At 36.1% G+C, this 22,200-nt stretch overlaps 1 protein-coding gene across 1 annotated transcript in view; it reads left to right on the forward strand.

Annotated features, from left to right (window-relative positions):
* Positions 1–1,876: 1,876 nt before the first annotated feature.
* Positions 1,877–22,200, forward strand: part of LOC134652071 (ATP-binding cassette sub-family G member 4) — a 71,721-nt gene continuing 51,397 nt past the window's right edge. The window contains exon 1 of the mRNA XM_063507223.1: positions 1,877–2,328. The gene's annotated coding sequence lies outside the window, so the exon portion shown is untranslated. The remainder of the gene's footprint in view (positions 2,329–22,200) is intronic.

Below are 22,200 nucleotides of genomic sequence, written 5' to 3' on the forward strand. Positions count from 1 at the left end.
ATTTAAATTGATGCGTAATGCAATTGACTAATTGCGGATTTAATGGTTAATGGAAATGATTAATTGTTAATTAGAATTACACATTACGGCCAACACTGGCTGCGTAGGAACGCGTTTGTTTCATACATTTGATCGCCAGTGTCCGAGGTGTGTCAAAGCCGTGATGGTTCGCCAATGTCGAGGTTTTATAACACGTTTCTCTATCACAGTGGTTCCTAACCTTTTCAGTCCGGTCACCCCTATGACTAATTAGGGAACCTGATTTTACCCCTCCTTCCAATGGTAATAAAAAATAAAACGTATACGTTTGTTGTATTGTTATATTAGGTTAGCTTATTACCCCCGTAAAATACCAGTTTTACCCCCACGGGGGTAAATACCCCCAGGTTAGGAACCACTGCTCTATCAGCATCATTCAAGATCATTTCTGACGAAAAATGTAAACATCTATTTATACCTAGTAATTAAGATTGACCTTAATTAAAGTTTCGAATATAAGTTTTGCATATGACGGATACATCCAGTTAGGTATTCTAAATTATCTAAATCGGTGTTAAGTAAATTTGTTCCATTCATTCATTGTTTTGGTTTAGGTGGGTGTAGGTACCTAAAGTCATTTAGGTTGGTTGAACGACCTGTAGAGGTATACAGTACAGTTTTTAAGTACCCAAACTCAAATAGGACCTTTGTTAAATATTATTCTTATTATTGTATAAATTATATATGTCACCGTAAAATTGTAAACACTCGTCAGATTATAATCTCGCTAGTTAAATTATAAACTGACGGTAGGGAGATTATAAACTAACCTAACCTAACCTACGTTAGATTATAAACTAACGGGTTCACAATCTTACGGTGTCATATATATAATACAATCCCTATGACTTGTGTTTGGCTAAATTGTTTAGCAAATGTCTGCATTGTTTGAAGTTAAGTGACATATTGACATACCTACCTACATGACGTGTAACAACATTCTCAACAACTTTGTTATTTGAAAAATGTCCGTATTTTCGAATATAATGTTTACTAATTGTATACCTAATTGCTGTTAATGAGGTGCCGAAGGAATTTCTACCCAATAGAAACGTATAAACCATAGGTAGCTTTGCATGTAGTATGTTAGATCTAAAATACGTTATTCTAGATTTTTAAGATAGACCACAAAGGTAGGGATTTCTTTAAACAGTTATGTTATGTAGTACCTTATTCATCTTATTATGGATCTAAATATATATGTAAGGCCATTTCATTATAGTTTTAAAGTGACCTACTATGTATTACAAATTCTTTGCTTGCAACTACCTGACTTAATAATAAGATTAATAAAATTAATAATAAGATTAATATACTTAACAGTAGATTCTTTATATTAAGTCATTCAAAAGGAACTTAATCCTCATTTAAAAACGAACGGTGTATTTTATTTCTATATTTTGTGTGACGTGTTGACAAGTGAAAGTTTACCTCAGTACAGAAGCGCGCGTGGTGTATCGTCAACTTTCTATAAAAAAGGACACTGAATATAAAAACAGTCATATTTTATAATTTTTTACCAAATCGGCCAAGAAGGGTTATTGTTAAGGTGTTAGTCTATAAGGTATTTATATTATGGGCCTTAATATGGCCTGATTCAAATTATATATATATAGAGTCTGTGCGGAAAGAGAAGAGTCGTAGAATGTATTGGGTCCCATATTCTTCACGACTCTTCTCTTTCCGCACAGACTCTAGCGCTGGCAGAGAATTCTTGTTCAAAAGTGTCGCGACACTCGCGACTAAAATACGCAGTAAAATTAGAAAGCCAGACATTCTATTTCCTATTCAAACATTAAATAGGCTATCACAAAAAGTCTAAAGAGCAAACACATTGTTCATACGCTTGGTTTCATTGTACTGCTTAATGAATTAAAACATCATTGTTCCCAATGCATCCTGCAGTAATGTTGACATTGTTGATACCCGTGGCTCGTTGAACGCACGCGTCTGTTATTTCGGAGCACGCCTGCGCCGAGCACGCCGCGCAAGCGCCGTGACGCGCCAGTCTGACAGCTGAACTCTGCTGGCTCCCACCGCACAAGTTCACCATCCGGCCCTTCTGCCAGAGGCCAGTCAACTGTTCAGTCCTGTACGTCTCGTTCGTGCGTACCTACTTACTGCGATCGATTTTCGAATGTTACCGATGTGCATTTGACGTTAAAACAATTTGAAGTTTTTAAAGTAATAAACGTTTTATATTTATAATTGGTGATAATTGTGCAGTTTATTTTATAAGTAACCATTTGCTGATGCGATTACTGTGAGCGCTTTTACCGGAATTGAAAGGTCAGTGAAATTTATGTGAAATTTGCATACAATAATCTATATCGCGTACTCTCTCTTTCATGCCTTTTCAGAAAAATATACCTAAGTAAATATATAGTATATTATAGATATGCTTTACTTTTTAATTAGTACTTAAAGAAGTACTTATAATTACTTAAAAAAACTTGCCATTAATTTAGGTATTTTGCTGTGTGACTTTCTTTTCATATTGACTGTCAAGTCTGAATTAAAAAAAAAGTGTATTGTGCGCCCGTTTTGCTTAGTCAAACTACATAATATTAGGTACCGAACCTACCTACCTACCAAATATAATTATTTAGTTCTACTGATTGTGAGTAGTAGTAGAGTTACTAGCTACAGTTTTTATTTGAAAGCGTTTTTTAATTCAGCTCTTTTTATAAAAGTGGTTCAAATATTAGCAGTGTTTATACTCATTAAATCCGTTGTTTATCGAATCGTTACCCTAGTTGCATCGTTGCGTTGATATTGCGTTTTATTAGTAATGCAACCATTGCAACCTATGCGTCATTTGTGTTCGATCGAAACATGTGTGCTGCGGGGGTCAAACGATGGATGATATAATTTAATTAAATTGGTATTTGCGCGGCGTAAATAAGTAATATCATGTGATTACTACGTGTAAGGGGGGGGTATAAGTACTTGTATTAGGTAACGATAAATATTTTCATTGATAGATTCATGTTATCTTATCCGAAAAACGTCACTACGAGTATCATCATTTATCACAAACAAATAATATGTTTTTAAACCATGTATCGTGTTAATTTTCCATAAACTTTTTGTGCCCAAAGTTGTTTTGAACTTATCATCCTGTCTAAATCTCTGATTTGGTAGGTATCTACGTATGAAGAGTCAAACTTTATGCGACTTACAAGAAAGTTTAAGTATCAAGATAATATGAGACTAATAATTTAAAAAAATAGAGGTTTAAATGCTTGTTATAGATAGATATACTGTGTATGAAGATACTATTTAAAAATATTAGAATAGTATTTGAGAATTTAATGGAATTAAGTTCATTACATTTGGTTTTAATAAACAAATTTATAATAAACTGAGGAACAGAAATGAAATAATAAAAATTTGTTTTTTTTTAATGTAGGTAAAACTCTGAAATCTTGATTTAAATAAATATATATATTCTTAATACGCATATCGTGATACGTTTCAAAAATCCATAACTGTCTAGGGAATAAAATAGGCTATAACTCCCGCTAGATACGCGTGAAATACCTCGCTTTATGAACATTGTTTATATGTGTGGTGAAAGGGTACATAACTGTATTATATCCAGATAAATAAAAGCTAAATGAAGATGCTGAGACAGTGACGAACATATTATTGACACAGAATTTGTGTCACTTAGAATGTTTGTGCGAATTACCTACTGTTAGTGAAGATACATACATAAACAGTAGGTTCAATAAAATGTTAAATAAATAGAGTCGGACCAAAAAAAGTCTGCAGCGGATTTGATAGCCCACGCAGTGCAAGTGTTGTTTATAAGTCATAATTTCATAGAAGTTTCACGTTTAAAATAACACTTGCACTGCGTGAGCTATCAAATCCGCTGCAGACTTTTCTTGGTCTGACTCTACTTATAGCAGACGTGTTTAATGTGTCACATTTCATGTCGTGTGAATTAAACGCAAATAAAAAACAATGACATAGGTTAACTTTTAGATACCTATGACACAGAATAAGTAATAGTATCATACAGAACGGCTACGCACCGCCCCGCCCCGACTCGGATTACCTCGCCCCGCGACATGAATCTGACGGACTTCTGGCATGCTCTCAGTAGAGCGACTTACGCACACATACACAATGACGCGTGTACAGACGTTCCGCGCACACATATAAACGCAAATCATTTTTAATGTATGGCGTGTAATTACTCATGCAATCTTAAATAAATGTGCATAACTTCTCAGCTTATGCGTTAATAGTCTGAAAACTATGCATTCAGAATTTCTGTTAGGAATATTCTAGCATAGCAAATTAGGTAATTAGTATCTATTGACAATTGTGTCAACGACTGACTATTGAGTCATTATTGAAATGATACCAGTTTCGCTGCAATTTGCAGTTTCGAAAATATTCGCTTAGTTATACTTATACGATATTGTGTATATTATGACATATAACTCATTATTTAAGTGTATCGCTTAATGCAGTAAAGACATTGAACTATCGAGAGTTTAGTAGGTAGTATATTGCTACAGTATTAGCGTGATAAGAATTGCTTCCAAAAATGTTGCATAGTATATCTCTATACCTATCTCAGCCTTTATTATGAAATCGTTCAAGTTAAATTTTATCTACATTCAGTTTAAGTACGATAGAACTGAGAATTTGATTACCTTTGTAACTTAAATTATTAATGATTGTGAAAAGAAGCATAACAAAGCAAGAACAAAATTAAATTAATAACAAGCAACAACGGTTGCACTCCGGGAGTGCCGATAGAAGTGAAAACTCACCTCAATATGTTACCGACGCCCGGTAACACGATACATACGTTTAGCGGAGGTATTCTATTTATTTATTATATATTATTATCATTCTCAAATAAGATCACACTTTTTCATCGTCATCTTTATTTACATACTGCCATGACATCGTAAAGAGTCTTGAAAAGGAGTCCGCAACATAAATGTCAAATAACATTGAGTTTTTCTTTGTTGATTTAAAAGCCATTTAAATATGAGTGGCCACCTTACGGGACTTACGGTCACGTGATCGCCTTACGTCCCTTACGGTCACGTGATCGCCTTACGCTGTCTCGAGTTTAAGTATCATTTTTTCCCCACCTCAAAAAGTGCCCAGCGCCGCTAAACAATTTTTCACTTCAATAAATTCGAATTGGCCTCATGGTCTCTTTTGATGCGTTGGTAATAGGCTAGGACTAGTTTAGCGACACAATTTTTTTTAAAGTATTTACTATTACTCATTAGGACACGCACTAGTGCATGCGAACGATTGTTTTGTAAAATATGCAGTCTAAAGGATGCCTCACGTTAGACCGGGCCGTGTCCGGGCCGGAGCTTCCCGTGGTTACTTTTCTATGACAGATGACAGGTGATCACGTAATGCTTTCCATAGAAAACGAAGCTCCGGAAGCTCCGGCCCGGCCCCGACCCGGTCTAGCGTGAGTCATCCTTAATAGGTTTCGCATAAATTATCAACGAGTTTATTTCGTTAACATTTTCCCCCAGCGGCGTTCTTGAAACATTACGTCTGCTGTAGTTTTCTACGCTGTGTGCCAATGCCAAGTCCGCAGTACACGTAACATTAACATTGGTTAAGGTAGGTACTTATTTCATTTAACCGAATGGAATGCATTTTGCAAGTGTTTGATAAATGCTACTTTTCTTACCTTACTTTCATAGATCGTAAGGTAAACATAAAGGGAAAAAGAGATTAGCAACCACGGAACTTTTATGCATTTGCTTTCCATTTAATCAACTAATTAATTTAAGATATACATACGTATAAAAAATACTCTAAATCCTATTAAACTTTATCTCCCTGTAGATTTTCAACAGTGAGGTGAATAAATAAGGTCATACTTTTTCAATGAGTCCGACGAATTTCTGTATTACTTGGCCTTTTGCTTTTATTTGTCCTAGCGTTGTCCCGGCTGTTTAATATTTCAGCAGACCCGAATACATCTCAATGTTTTTTTTTATGTACCTAGCAACACTTTTTTCTGTCATTTTGTTACAAGTGTTACCACATAGGTAGTTCATTTTCGGTAGTGAAAGTCTTCCTTCTGATAAGAAAAATGATATGTTACACAGTTCGCTCACTGTTGGAAAGCGTGTGCTGTGACAGACATCAGAGCATCGGCCCAACAATGCACGCTGTGTATTCTCAATGAGTGCGCGAGCCAAATAAACCAGTGTACCGTGACCTCGAGCTCGAGCTTGAAGCCATCAGATTCAGGGCTATCACCGCGAAAATCGAAGTTCGCAAATTGCGGGCAATTTTCTCTGTCACTCTAATTACACCTTCATTGGAGTAAAAGAGAAAGGTCCCTGATGGATATTTGTAAGATATCTGAGAGTTAAAATAAAACGGGAATAAAAGCACAAACGTATTTCATGTATTGATGTAAATAAGTCCCTCCAACAGTCCCCGCAATTTGCGAATTTCAGTTTTCGCGGTAGCCCCCCCGATTTAAATTTTTTGTCATTGTGTTGATACGACTGTGAAGATCGCTTATATACTCGTATATGATTAAAAGTCGTACTATGATATGCAAGCTAATCACCAAGACGTCCAAGACGATCATCAATGCCGTATCAAAACCAGTTCAAATTATTAATTCTGAATCGGGCTTTTGGTATCCTATTCACGCCGTATATAACCTACAGCACCGTGAAATATACGTTGACGAACTACATAATATATTTATGTCTTATGTACTTGGTTCCTATACAACGATCAATTTTATTAGCCTTATATAACTTTTAATCCTTATTCATGTCTTGGCGTAACGTAATGGCTATATAATAGATTAAATTATCCGAGTTTATATTTATTCAAAAGCACGATCACAATACAAATATGCGATTTGTTAACATCATTTATTTATTTTCTGAATCAACAGTCGTCTTATTTTTCATAATGTAATTATTGCTTATTGTAATTGTTAGTTTTAATAGGTATCGATCTTCAGACATTCAAACAGCCTTGACCCTATAAAAAAACTTCGAAAACGATTAACTTAAAAAAGCGGCCAAGTGCGAGTCGGACTCGCCCATGAAGGGTTCCGTATTTAGGGGATTTATGACGTATTAAAAAAAAAACTATTGACTAGATCTCGTTCAAACCAATTTTCGGTGGAAGTTTGCATGGTAATGTACATCATATATTTTTTTTAGTTTTATTATTCTCTTATTTTAGAAGTTACAGCCCCCCCCCTGTAACTTCTAAAATTTACACACACACGGGACACACATTTTACCACTTTGGAAGTGTCTCTCGCGCAAACTATTCAGTTTAGAAAAAACTGATATTAGAAACCTCAATATCATTTTTGAAGACCTATCCATAGATACCCCAAACGTATGGGTTTGATGAAAAAAATTTTTTTGAGGTTCAGTTCTAAGTATGGGGAACCCCCAAAATTTATTGTTTTTTTTCTATTTTTGTGTGAAAATCTTAATGCGGTTCACAGAATACATCTACTTACCAAGTTTCAACAGTTATAGTTCTTATAGTTTCGGAAAAAAGTGGCTGTGACATACGGACGGACAGACGGACAGACAGACAGACAGACAGACATAACGAATCCATAAGGGTTCCGTTTTTTGCCATTTGGCTACGGAACCCTAAAAATAAACGCGAAATTATGTAGGTATATTTAGGTAATTAAAACCGGTTTTAAAAATAAACAATCTAAGCTACAGGCTCACGGCGCGACTCGAACTTTAAGATACTTACTTACGTCAAATATTAGGTATCGAAACGATATGGATCGGATATGTCAGTGTTACGTGTCAAAAGTGACGTTTAAAAGGAAGTATTCTATTCTACTTAAGTATGTTTCTGCTCGTCAACTTCACTTGAACTCCTTAAGCCATTATATGTGTGTCGCAGTCGGATTGTATAATCCGCCGTATTACATTACGGCTAGCCGTTTTACAAAACAGGGGCGTTTTGAAATGCGGCGGTTCGACGATTAGCCGGATTGTCATTGCGATACGTTCTTCAATAAGGCGGCCTACGTTTAGCCGCCTCGTATCTACTATTTAGATTGTAGAGTGACCAGTTCTTTCGGTCGCCTACGTAACCGGAGTTTGACAATGTTTGCAATTTAATTTATTTTTACCATGGTCCCACCGCACTACATGTGTTTATTTTCCAAAACATTTCCTTCACAACTTAAATAGACGGAGCCCCGCTTCGCGGGGCTCCTATTTCTGGGCGGTTTGCCCTTCGGGCATCTGAAGCTACCTAACGAACCTAACCTACTTACCTACCTACGCTTTTTTCCCCAAAGTGTAATGTTTTCACGGACGTCTCAATAAATCAATAGGTAGGTAGGTTAGGTTCGTTAGGTAGCTTCAGATGCCCGAAGGGCAAACCGCTCAGAAATAGGAGCCCCGCAAAGCGGGGCTCCGTCTAGTTAAGTTGCGAAGGAAATGTTTTTTGAAAAGAAACAGTCCGACGAACTCCAGATTTGATGGACACCCCAGCGTTTTTCATAGTTTGTTGTTGTTATGTCAGGCAGCGCCACGAGTGTTAAAAATGGGAACTAAAAACTGTCAAAGCGGCGGCTAATGACTCGCTGTATTACATTACGGCTAGCCGTGTTGAAGAACGTATGGCGCCGAATACATTCCGGCGGATTTTCATTTAGCCGCATTCAATCCGGCTAATCGTCGAACCGCCGCTTTTCAAAACGCCCCTGTTTTGTAAAACGGCTAGCCGTAATGTAATACGGCGGATTATACAATCCGACTGCGACATGTGTACTATCCTTCCGAAACGTAATACACAAAATGTGCTCAGTCACCAATGTGTCCATCAGATATATCGGAGCGGCCAAGGCGCTCTCAAATATCTGAACACGCCTCTATTGTCAAAGCGCTAGAGTGCGTGTTCAGATATTTTTGAGCACCTCTGCCGCTCTGATATATCTGATTACGACTGTACTTCTAAAGTAAAAGCGTACCTAAAGTGAATCATTCCTTTTTTTAAATATTTTTTTTTGCATACAGCCCAAAGAATTTAGAATCTAAAAGATATTATTTTTATCGAAATATTACTGACAATTAAAAAAGTGTGACTACAGTTTAAGAATGACACAACTACTTATAGATAGATACCGTAAACTCTGACAATAGCCATTGTTTATGATTCCCAAGTGATATTGTACAATTAAAAAAAATCTACTACAAAGTGGCCATTTAGATTAAACAAATGACAGTGCGCAAGGCGAAAGTGATTATTTGATTAAGTAACTGTCGATTAAAATGGCGAGAATATCATAACTTAATAGATCAGATAATAAGATAATAACATCAATTACTAAATTACTGTCACTAATTTTCTGTTCGCTTGCTGGAGATAGTAAATATAAATTGTCGTCAGCGGGGGAAAATAGAAAGAACTCAGAGAACTTCAAAGGTAAAAGGCGAACCATATTGATTTGTGTATTTTTTAATAGGAAGGAACTCGTATATCGTCGGTGCGAATAAAAAAATCGCCATGTAATTTATAGCTACTTTACAGGAGACAAAAAAAACTATTTATTTTCCTGTTTGTAATATATTTGTTGCACCTGTATTTTTTTTCTGGTAGATCAATAGTTTTTACATGATACTTATGCAGAAGATAAACAGTTTTTTTCGTAAATTTTTACAATATAAATTATTTTAGCCAGAATTTTGCTACATAGTGACTTAAATTTGGTTCACTTAAAATCGTCATGTGTAAAGTTTACACATAGCGATTTGTTGCCAAAGTAACGTAGCACAAGAAATGATACATAGCGGATTTTAGGGTCAATAAATCGCCATGTGCAACATTATCGCCATCACCCTCGACGGAAATCAAGGCATTTAATTTCGTTATGTGCAAAAAAAATCACATAGCTATTTTTTGTACAATTTTTGTTAGTTATTTTCAAAACTAATATAGATATAAAAAAAATATTGATATAGGTCGTCGGGAAATTGAAAAAGGAATTAAAATATGCCAAAATCAAAAAATCGTAAAAAAACACATAGCGATTTTTTTATTCGCACCGACGATATTTTTTTTCTCGATATAACGACAAAAAATGGTGAAGTGACTGTATAGGTAGGCAATAAGATGATGTTGTCATACTGTTTTGTAGAGTCAAGTTTTTATTTTAGTGCTCCGTACAAACCTTTGTTCACGCAACACTTATGGGAACAAGTGAAACTTAACTTCGGGCTTAAAAATCGGTTAGATGCGTTTTTTCTGTTATTTTTTATTAATTGATATAAATACATCGTTACTTACGGAGACCGAAATCGGAACTATTGTGCGGCTTCGGGCAATGAGAACCGGAGGCATATTCAGATGGCTATAAGAATTAACTTTCGACTTTTGATACGGCTGTCGGTGATAGTTGTCGAAGGACACATTTCTTCAAACAGAAATAAAACAAGATTATACAATTTATAAAGTTTGAATTGCCCTCGTGGGCTAAAATGTTACGTCACTAGCAATAAGTAATGTGCAATATAAAATTCTTTTTGCATATAATTATATAGGTAATTAAAATTCTGCACATGTAGATCCGATAGCAAGTTGAATAGGTATAATTTAAATATGTTCCGGGGTCATGCCGATCTTTGTTTGTGAGCACGAGTTTAATCACTAACGTAACGAGAATCTATATTTCTAATTTGACCTTCTGGACCCTATTTATTATGAATCATACACTCTGTTTACAATGCGAACGTAGACGGGTGAATTAACGTTTTTTGTCTAAGGAGGAAGAATAAATAAAAAGAAATTATAAAAAAAATTGTTTTTGTTCATTATTTTTGCACTTGTTTTTAAAGTTTTGCACAACTTATACAATTATAACTTTATGACAAATGTGTTTAGAAAAAAGTATTTTAACTAATTAACAGCTTTCATGTGCACGCAAGACAATGCTATGATAATACTATTACTTATTCTGTGACAATGCGAAGCGCAAACGTGCAACGCGCGAGCGGCGCATAGATAGATCTGGATGCACCTTTAGGTATGCTCTGGTCAAGTACGGCTACCATCAGTTTGGCACTGACATAAACGCCGTCGAGAACGTAATTTACTTTCTATACATCTCGCTCGTACTCGCATATTTGTGCAAACGAGATGTACCTATAAAAAGTAAATTACGTTCTCGATAGCGTAAATGTCAGTTTTGACACTGACTCATGGTACGGGCTCTGGTCAAGGTCATAACCATAAGTCATAAATAAGAGCTATTTTTATTGTGCCTAACACCGTGATGATTGGTTTATGATTTGTATATAATATATATTCATATAAATGTCTAATTCACCTTATGCTTCAAGAATAAAGTTCAAACTTGTTTAACCGCACAACTGCGACTCATTTTCTAATCCGACAATATTTCCTACCACAACAAAGGAACATCCAGTTTTTATTTAAAATGCACTCATTATAATAAAACTCCCATACAATAAAGTCTGCAATAATAATAAGTCTCATGGGTTTGACATCTAGATTGTTTGTTGCAATGTCAGTTGGCGTTAAGGCTATATATGTTTCCTGTAACAGGAGCAATAAATTGAACAGTAGGCTATACTCCTCATACTGACCAACATTTGTTCAGCAACTTTTAAAAATAACTTATGTTTTGATCTTTATCACACTTTAAAGTTTATTCTAAGACGCAATGTATTGCAAATTTTGTTATGTTTAAATCGTGACAAGCAACGTCAAACACACTGATGTCAGCATACATTGAAGGCAATATTTATTTTGTATGAAAAAGAGGAAGTCTAAAGGATTGATAATTTTTGAAAGTTGTTTAACAATAGTTGTATAGTTTGAGGAGTATAATATATGGTTTAATTATTTGCTCGTGTTACAGGCAATACCCTGTATACATAGATGTGGCTAAATGTAATTTTAGAAATATAATAAAAATCCTGAAGATAAGTGTAAAGGTTAGCATCTAAGTCATGGGAATTCGATTTACATATCCCCTAAACTCCAGTAATGTTAAGTGTTTTAAGTTATCCTCATTCCTCAATTTTAACGTGGGCTTGAATTTCATTTTTACTGTTTGCCTAGCTAGGTATGGGGTACCTATACTACCTATGCAAACACTCTGTACTTTGATCGCCTTATGTCGTTGCAATAATCAATAATTCCAACAACCGGTACAGATATATTAAATCCACTATCTTGCGAGATTAGTCGAAATTGCTATTGAAAATAATTGTAAAACTAATGCCCGCTATATTGCTCAACGTCGATAAGATCTAATTGCACTTTGTTAGTTTTTTGACCAGCGTCGCAATCTCCGAACGTTCTTGAAACCTATTGTGAGTGCACGTTGAGAAATATTTGAACCTACCTATTTCAAATCTGTTTGCTGGAGTAGCATTCCAACTGGTTGCAGAACGCGACTTGATCCGGTATAAGAGCGTCCTCAAATTGCTCATAATTGTACTGGACTGGCAGTCAAGATAAACTGATTTACCATGGATTTCGACTCGCCCGCGCTTGTGTAGCTATGAGAATATGGAGAAAACATTGATCGCAATGCTAATAGAAGTTTGGACACAATTTCTTGAGTAAGTAAACATATGTTTAGCGTGTTGGTTGCGGCACTTGTTTGACTGCATATCTCAACGAAGTATCTGCTGAATTTCTTTTATGAACGAGGTAGGGATAACCTATACTGAAGCTTACGTTGGAATTATTGTACCATAGCTTTGTTAATTGTTAATTGTGGCAATGTCACCGACGAACTGTCAACATTTGCTATTAATATTGAGTAAGTCAGTGAAAGTTAAAGTTGACGTATGTTGAAGACTGATGGGTGCTCACGACTATTTAATTCTAATGTTGGCAGTAATAAATTATTTTTCATTATTGCCTAGATGGAAATAAATATATTGTCCATATACCTACTAAGAAAATGGAGTTGGTGATTATGGAAAACGTCAGAAAACTTCTTTGGCTTGGATAATAATAAAGGTAATTATGAACATCCGGCGATAAATATCATTGGAGTACTATTTCAGACAATGTAGAACCTTGAATTGATATCACTATGAAACTAAAGAAGTGTATATACTTTAGTTACATAGCACCATATGTACTGTAAACATAAATTCTGACTGGAATGCTGATTACACGGCGTAATGAATAACATAGGTACGAGGGGTGTTCAAAATATTCTCGGTATGAGAATGAAAACAAACAAGTACGAAAAGTTTGATATTTTTATTTTTTAATATACTCCCCCCCCTATGTTCATACACTTAAAAGATCGATCAATTATTTTTTTTAATCCTGCATAAAAATATTTTTTATCTTTGGTGTAAAAATGCTCCTCCACTGCCGCCTTCAATGCTTCATCATCGGAAAATTTATTTCCACGCAGATCCTTTTTAAGATTGGGGAACAAAAAGAAGTCGCTGGGGGCTAAGTCCGGACTATACGGTGGGTGAGTAACAGTTTCAAACCCACATTCAACAATAGCTGCCTTGGCAATATGAGCAGTATGGACGGGGGCGTTGTCATGCAGAAGCATAACACCTTTGGTTAACTTTCCTCGCCTCTTTTCTTTGATTGCATCCTTTAATTGACGTAGAATGTTAGCGTAGTACTGTCCTGTGATATTTACACCTTTTTCTTTATAATCGATTAGTAATACTCCTTCACAATCCCAAAATATCGTGGCCATGACCTTGCCAGCTGAAGGGATGACCTTGAACTTCTTGGGATGAGCTGAACCCTTAATGTGCCACTGCATGGACTCTTGTTTACTCTCTGGGTCATAATGATGAACCCAGGTTTCATCTCCAGTAACTATTCTTTGCAGCACCTCATCAGGATTTTCACCGCACAGGTCAATAAAATCGGAACAACAAGCTACACGCATGTCTTTTAGAAGCCGAGTCAGCATTCGCGGAACCCATCTTGCACTTACTTTTGACATATTAAGATGGTCATGGATAATATCATGTACGGTACCAATAGAGAGATTGGTTACTTGTGCTATAGATTTTACCTTCACTCGACCATCTTCCAATATAAGTTTTTCCACTTTATCAATATTTTCTTGTGAAGTAGCTACTACAGGCCGGCCAGGTCTAGGGTCGTCTTCAACACTCTCCCTTCCACGTTTAAACTCGCTTGACCACTTTTGAATGGTAGATAAAGAAGGAGCGGACTCACGGTAAACACAATCCATTTCCTCTTTTATGGTTTTTTGATTTTTACCCTGTTTTGTCAAGAATTTTATCACGCATCGATGTTCTAATTTAGTTAACATTGTCAATTCCCACATGATGTTCATGTTTGTTCAGCAATTGCAGAAAAACAAAAGAACATCTCGCTTCGAATTATACTTTTTTTTAATGTCAATGAATAAACCTTAGCGGCCAGTAACGAAAGAAATTTTAGAAGAGGTTGTAAGATATCAATACCGAGAATATTTTGAACGCCCCTCGTACAGTAAGTCTATGGTCACATAAAAATAATGCTGAGAAGACAAGAGGGACAGTTGAGAAAATATCGAAAAACGGAGACAGTTGCAATGCAAAACTCCACTTCAAACGTCCACTTGAATAAACTCTATATTGCAAGTGTTTTGATTTCATAAATGCTATTGTCTCCAGTAGAATTTGTAATACGGCTCAAAATAGTACGGAAGATCTGTCTAGATCCAGTACCGGGTAAGATGCTAGTTGGATCCGGGTTGCTAACCCTAATGGCTACTAATCAACACATTTTTATGAGAATAATGTGAAGTAAAACATTATCCGTAAAACTTTGGACGTGTGTTATTTATATTTTTTTCGTAGGGTAAGGTAATCTATACCTATGCTTCAGTGGACTATCGCGATAAAACGGTGCCCTATTGATATTCCGAGAAAAATTACGCCGATTTTTGTTTCGCCGACAACGATTCGCCGACGGGTTGTTTGGCAGAGTAACGATTGGCCGAATCTCATTACGCATAATAGTCGTTTGCGAGGGTAGTCAATAAGCAGAACATTGATACGCATATTTACTATTCGTAGAATAATCATTTAGTAACTGTCATAATTACCCGAGAAACCATTGGTCGGAACACAATAGGTCGAATGTTCATTTGGCATATTATTGACTAGAAGAACTTAGAATATTCTTACCCCCGGAGTTACACACAATGTTTTTCATCACACTTGCGAAGAAAGAACTAAATTTTAATCAAAATAGTTATAAACTAAGGTGAGAGTTCAAATATTTTGATGAAGTGTACCTGATGATGATGATTGTTTTGATGATAATGATGATGATTTACTTTAAGTAATATGTTCAGCGATTACTCCGGCACCCATGGTCCGATTTGAGTAAGTTACCTTCGAGGTATTTCCATAATAATTTTCTTCTTTAATCTTTATTCTGAGGAATTGACGGAACTTCTAAATTTTTAAAGGCATGTGTATTATGATTTGGATATTTTCTAAAGTAACTCAAGCATTTCCTCCCGAAATCCACCAATTTGATGTAGTGCAATTGTAGCCTCACTACATATTCGCTAATTTCTTCGTAACTTACTTTATATACATAATATGTATACCTACTTAACGCATTTAATTAAAAAGCGGCCAAGTGCGAGTCGGACTCGCCCATGAAGGGTTCCGTATTTAGGCGATTTAAGACGTATAAAAAAAAACTACTTACTAGATCTCGTTCAAACCAATTTTCGGTGGAAGTTTACATGGTAATGTACATCATATATTTTTTTTAGTTTTATCATTCTCTTATTTTAGAAGTTACAGGGGGGGGGACACACATTTTACCACTTTGGAAGTGTCTCTCGCGCAAACTATTCAGTTTAGAAAAAAATGATATTAGAAACCTCAATATCATTTTTGAAGACCTATCCATAGATACCCCACACGTATGGGTTTGATGAAAAAAAAATTTTGAGTTTCAGTTCGAAGTATGGGGAACCCCAAAAATTTATTGTTTTTTTTCTATTTTTGTGTGAAAATCTTAATGCGGTTCACAGAATACATCTACTTACCAAGTTTCAACAGTATAGTTCTTATAGTTTCGGAGAAAAGTGGCTGTGACATACGGACGGACAGACAGACGGACAGACGGACAGACGGACAGACGGACAGACAGACAGACAGACAGACAGACAGACAGACATGACGAATCTATAAGGGTTCCGTTTTTTGCCATTTGGCTACGGAACCCTAAAAATGATAATATTTTATATCATCCTTTTGTTGCGAAAATAAAATTATATGTATAATGTGAAACGTTATTCGACTAAACATTGCTTAAACGAAACAGTTACTTTGGCAAATGGAAATCGTCCGATAATAGTTCAGCTAATTTACACAGAAGCGAACTGAACTGTATGTGAACCAAGAGTTTGCGTAACGTTAGTCGACCAAAAGTTACATTTACAAATAAATGACTCTGCGAAACCATGTTCGGCGAATCGTTGTCGGCGAATCGATAATCTGCTAAAAGTTTCTCGGAGAATCATTAGGTACCCCGATAAAACAGTGTGTGTACTGTTTGTTGCCCAAATCAGTTAAAATAACGCGATTTGGCCTTAAGATAGTACACCACCGTCAAATAGTTTCCCGTTTCGCTATTATTTTACGTTACGCAAACACAAAACTAAATTACCTAGCGAACGTGACTTTTGGACATGTCTTTGTAATTGTCTCGGCTGTTATTTGCAAAGGTTTCAAGCGCATCGCCTCTAGCTTATTATAGTAAGGTGTGTGAGCACGCAAATCTCGAATTCAATTTATGCTGGGCTAACCAGTAAATAGAAAAATCAGACGAGATAGAATGCTTTGTAAGTAATGTAAGTAGCTGCATACCTATTGATTGTATACTTGTGCGCAGCGAACCTTTGAATTCGTGACTCGTTCCGGGATAATAGCTTAAAACAGCTACATAAAAGGACAAAAGCACAAGTACTATAAAACCTTCCATATAGGTCCTTGGTTGTGACCAGCAATATAGCCAATAATAATGTTATGAGAATATTCAATAAGTTTTTTAAAATATGATAAAGGAGAATTTCGTTATCTAGATATTAGGTAAGTAGGTAATAAAATCTGTCTTGACTTTGGGTTGCCTTAAAATTTTGCATCTTGTCTTTCTGTGCCATCGTGTGACAGTAAAAGTTACCTAAATAAGAAACAGCTCTCAGTCATTCAACTTTCTTCGTGCATTTCTGCCACTTTCGTTTCGGGTTTATCATCGTACAGTACAACGTTCTCCGTTTATTTGACCGCAATAAATTAATTTGATAGCTGCTGGTTACTTTGGTTTTTGTGTCCAAATAATTGTGATTACATCATTTTATATTCTAACTACTTAGTTCTACTGATAATTTTGAGAGGAATAGTCGGTTGCAATTCTTAAGTATAGAAAAACAACAGAGGCGCAGATGTCGGCATGAGACACACGGAAGACTATTGATGTTTTTTTGTGATCCACGTCTGCATGCATGAATCTAGTTAGGTATAGTAGACACCCCTATTTATAATGGACGTGGAACTGGTAATGGGACATAAAACCACAAATCCTCTAAAATAAGTAGGTATCTAAAAGTAGTTTATAAACACTGGCAATATTTTACCATAAATAAGAGCCATAGAGCTGTTTAAGTTTGACTTTTTATTAATTTCGGTTAGGTACTTTAAAAAAAATTGGCGTCAACCCAAAAGTTGTCGTGTCACTGTAAAAAATAACCAGTAAGAATTCTTAACAACTTCGCTAAGAGAGGTGAGTTTATATATTAAATTGTAATTAATTATTACTCGGTGTAAACTATAGAATGTGTTTTGTTAATTGCATTACCATGAGGTAAGGACAACACACTATGTTGTGTTGTGACTCTAGATGTGTAAAAATAGTGGTATTTTGTCCAATCTCATTATATGAGCTGTAAAACTGCATACCTCCTATGATGGGACAATTTACATAATGACAATGACGCTTGCCATGACGTAATTTCATGTTTAAACAATACAGAATTATAATGTAGTTACGAACTATGTCAGGAGGTCTCGTAGGACTTCGGATAAATTAATATCGTTTTTACACAATTTTATTTAACTTGCCCTGTAGGGCCAAGATGGCCGGCTCTTTATCATTTGTCATTGTCACCATGGCTGTCACGTTCTAACATATGTAAGTGCGAAAGTGACGCATAGCATGACAGGTGATAAAAATGCGACCACGATAGCTAGTCCGTTAGTTTGTATGTTAGTTAGTGTGGTTCAAATCTTGGAAGTTGAATTTGAGCCACTTTCGGATTTCCAATTGAGTTGAAATTTTGGATACGTATGAAAATCGGATGACAATGCAATATTATGATAACATGGATCTGATCTCATGATGAAGACAGGAGGTGGCCATGGGAACTCTGTGATAAACGCAACCTAATGTGTTTGGGTTTGTTAGAATTGTCTAGATGAATATTAGTTGGCCGTGGAAAGAAAAATACATTCTTACATAAAAGCTTTTACCAAAAATGACTAATAACCAGTGTTTTGCCAAAAACTTATTCCCTATTCCAATATCTTATACTGATGATAGGGTATGTCCATTATAGGGGGCCCATTACTGGATCCACGTCCATTACCGGGGTTCCATTATTGGAGCTTTGGTATCCATGACTGGAGAAAAAAAAATACTTTTAATTTATCAATTATGTAAAAACGAATTGCATCAGTATCTCTGATACAACACGCCTGAAACATGTAAGACGGATAGGACATTCACCTTTTAACACGCTAAAAGTTAGGACTTTTACATGTATCAGGGAAATATCACTAATACTCCAAATTTCCTCTTAAATGTCCCATGACTGGTGCTGTTTACCTATTTCGTAAACAATATCATTAAAGCTATGCAAATAATTTAGTATTTATCTGATGTATTTGCGCACATATGTGTCATCATATTCATTGGAAGATATTATTGCAGAATAATTTCATGTTTACATGTTTCATCTGCAACTATCAGGTATCACTATTTTTATTTTTGCGAAGCCTTCTCAGAGGAGTCATCTTAAGACCTACCTCCTTCCTGCCAGGTAGGTGAGGCAAGGTAAAGATCCCAAGCCTTGGGAAGCTCAATTCGTAAAAGAACTAGCAAACAGATTTCCTAATGAGTTTTATTTGTCAACTGATGTCACAAGTTAGGCAGCAGACTGCCTACTTCAGTTAGTTTTCCCAAGGCCTCACTCTAGTGTGTGTGCTTGGCCGTATTTAGCGCAACATGGTCTCGTTGCTACAGAGCTTGTTTGCGTGAAAGTGCGCAATGTTCTAGAAATATCCGATCGGTAGTGGAAGTGAAGTCATTTCAATAGGCTTGATTCCTCTTGGAAAATTTAATTGTTTCACAGAAATCATGAGAATATAACCAAGAAACTTAAACTAGTGGCTCTGTGAGCTGTAGACCTCGCGAGCAGAGCTTAAAACTGAATAAATGTATGGCAAAAATATTTATTAAAATATAGGTATAGTACATGTAATATAAAAAAAAATTAAAAACTACATAAAGCTACAAACAACAATTAAACGAATACGCTTAACCCGCGCTTGATAAATAAAAAATACGAAATTTTTCATTTTTTCAAAATAAAAAATTAAATAAAAAACAACTATACGAAATTTAAGTATAAAAAAAATACAAAAAGTCATGTAGCAGTATACAATTACTGGGGATGGAACCAGGGACCTGCCGATGCAAACAATAAAAAACTTAAAAATAAACAAAAAGAAAACCAAAACAAAATAACTTAATATAAATTCTTTTTTTAAAAAAGGGAACCGCCTTCAAAAAATCAACCCACTAAAAAGCATAAAATAATTGTTATATGGCACCCCTATACATGTCCAGTCCCTATATCCCGTCGTAAAGCAAATTTCTGCCAAAAAGTAATTAATACCTAATAATAAGAAAATTAATAATCATCCGGGTAATTACTTCGTTTTTGAAGTCGGTGCTAAACCAAACTTTTAGAGAACCGATATTTTAGACAACGAAGAACGCTGCATGTACTTGCATTATAAATACATACTTAGTTTACTCATTAATTTAGTTCTTGTAGGTACTACATACTCGTATTTTTTTTTCTGATTGGTAGCAAAGAATGTTTTTGTTGGTTTGGCACCGCCTTCAAAAACGAAGTAATTACCCGGATGATTATTAATTTTCTTATTATTAGGTATTAATTACTTTTTGGCAGAAATTTGCTTTACGACGGGATATAGGGACTGGACATGTATAGGGGTGCCATATAACAATTATTTTATGCTTTTCAGTGGGTTGGTTTTTTGAAGGCGGTTCCCTTTTTTAAAAAAAGAATTTATATTAAGTTATTTTGTTTTGGTTTTCTTTTTGTTTATTTTTAAGTTTTTTATTATTTTTTATTTATTTTATTTTATTTTTTACTTTTTAGTGATAGGTCAATCATAGTCAATCAAGCTAAAATACTAGTTTGTTAGGCTTAGTTTCAGTGTAATTTAGTATTAAGTTATTTTGTTTTGGTTTTCTTTTTGTTTATTTTTAATTTGTTTATTCTTTTTTATTTATTTAATTTTATTTTTAGTGATAGGTACTTCATTTATTTTAGGTTTTGGGCTAAAATACTTGTTTGTTAGGATCTCCATTTAGTTTTGGGCTAGTAAGTAACTACCTACCTACTAATGTTGCTGAACTGATGGCCTAACTCGATGATAATCGCGACAAAACATAAGATGACGTTTCGGTGCTAAACGATTTGTATTAATATTGCTCCCACTCCCACTGCCACTCCCACTTCCAGTCCCAGTCCCAGTCCCACTCCCATTCCCAGTCCGAGTCCAACTCCGACTCCCACTGCCACTATTTTATCTAAATCGGATTCAGCAACTTAAATTTGATGGTAGGTATACCGATAGCATCGCCACCTACCGGATCCAATTGGTTTTTCTAACCATCCATATACTGTACACTAAAACTTTCTCCAGAATGTAACAAACACTTTTCCGAAAATGGCATCAAAATCGGTTCAGTCAAACACGAGATAATCACGAAGAAACATACATACAAACATACGGGTCAAACGGAGAACTTCCTTTTTTTAAAGGCGGTTAGAAAATAGTTGATCGACCCGCCTAGTGGAACTCTGCAACATAGGTCACATGACGATAAGTCGGCTAACCAAAACAAAGTGTGCCTATGTTGCACCAAATCTGAGTTCCACTAGGTACAGCCAGGGTTCACCATCAGTTCTATCTAGGGTACTGCTCTCCCAAGTGCTCATCAAGATGTGACGGATGACCAAAATAGCGTGGGCCTATGTTGCACCAAACCTGAGTTCCACTAGGTACATCCAGGGTTCAGCATCAGCTCTATCTTGGGTACTGCTCTCCCAAGTGCTCATCAAGGCGTGTCGGATGACCAAAACAGCGTGGGACTATATTGCACCAAACCTGAGTTCCACTAGGTACAGCCAGGGTTCAGCATCAGCTCTATCTTGGGTACTGCTCTTCCAAGTGCTTATCAAGACGCGTCGGATGACCAAAACAGCGTGGGCCTATGTTGCACCAAACCTGAGTTCCACTAGGTACATCCAGGGTTTAGCATCAGCTCTATCTTGGGTACTGCTCTCCCAAGTGCTCATCAAGACGCGTCGGATGACCAAAACAGCGTGGGCCTATGTTGCACTAAACCTGAGTTCCACTAGGTACATCCTGAGTTCCACTAGATACATCCAGAGTTCAGCATCAGCTCCATCTTGGGTACTACTCTCCCAGGTGCTCATCAAGATGTGACAGATGACCAAAATAGCGTGGGCCTATGTTGCACCAAACCTGAGTTCCACTAGGTACAGCCAGGGTTCAGCATCAGCTCTATCTTGGGTACTGCTCTTCCAAGTGCTTATCAAGACGCGTCGGATGACCAAAACAGCGTGGGCCTATGTTGCACCAAACCTGAGTTCCACTAGGTACATCCAGGGTTCAGCATCAGCTCTATCTTGGGTACTGCTCTCCCAAGTGCTCATCAATGCGTGTCGGATGACCAAAACAGCGTGGGCCTATATTGCACCAAACCTGAGTTCCACTAGGTACAACCAGGGTTCAGCATCAG

This window comes from Cydia amplana, chromosome 11 (genome assembly GCF_948474715.1).
Source record: "Cydia amplana chromosome 11, ilCydAmpl1.1, whole genome shotgun sequence".
NCBI lineage: Eukaryota > Metazoa > Arthropoda > Insecta > Lepidoptera > Tortricidae > Cydia > Cydia amplana.